Here is an 866-nt window from a genome sequence, read left to right on the forward strand (position 1 = left end):
CTCAATCATATCCCCAAACCCTTTCTGTTTGTTTGCTTGCTTTGTTTTGAGTCAAGGTGTCAGATCCTCAGTGGAGTTTAAATCCTGTTATTCTCCTGCCTCAGACTACTAAAGAGCTGGGATTACAAATCATTGCCATCAGGCCCTGCCTGTAATAACATTTAAAACCAGGCTAACTGATCTGTAACAGTAATGTAAGCAGTGGTCACAATTGTGAGAATTGAACATTAAAACTGACTGCTACTAATGGGTTAAAAACACTACTGTCATGGATTTCTTCTTGCACATAGATCAACTCAAACTGTGAACTGATGTAGAAAAATACAAGTCTCCTTAATTTTTTTGCCTCCAAAGAAAAGAAAAGATGGGGGGAGTGTTTCCCTATTTATTTCTTTTCATCAGATCCAAGAGTAGTACAACCATCCTCTTTGTTTGGGTAACTTGGGGAAAAAACAACTAAGAGTACAGGACTGCCCCCACCCACATACACTTTATTTATTTGCTTTTCATTAGGGTAAATCCAGGAGGGCTACAGCATTACATATATTCTGTGTCCAATGGCCTTAGCAAGAAGGTTACTTTGGAGTTTGGAATTTGTCATGAACCATGCCACTGTTTCCATGGGCCCAGGTTACCTCTCTCTAGATTACTCTGGCTTTGTTCAGTTCTCTGGCTTTATTCAATTTGCCTCCAGGAACTACTGTGTTGTTGTTTTTGTTTTGTTTTGCTTTATACGCTGAATAGCATTCAGTTTCAATTGGGGCATGAACACCTTCAATTTTAAGAAGAGTCACATGTTCTCTTTGTTTCTGGAGACCTTGCTTACAGCCACCAAACATGACCTTGCATCACAGCTTTCCAGACAT

At 39.6% G+C, this 866-nt stretch overlaps 1 pseudogene; it reads right to left on the bottom strand.

Annotated features, from left to right (window-relative positions):
* Positions 1-385: 385 nt before the first annotated feature.
* On the bottom strand, positions 386-866 carry LOC110341656 (annotated as a pseudogene).

The sequence above is a fragment of the Mesocricetus auratus genome, unplaced genomic scaffold (genome assembly GCF_017639785.1).
Source record: "Mesocricetus auratus isolate SY011 unplaced genomic scaffold, BCM_Maur_2.0 Super-Scaffold_100003, whole genome shotgun sequence".
Classification (NCBI taxonomy): Eukaryota; Metazoa; Chordata; class Mammalia; order Rodentia; family Cricetidae; genus Mesocricetus; species Mesocricetus auratus.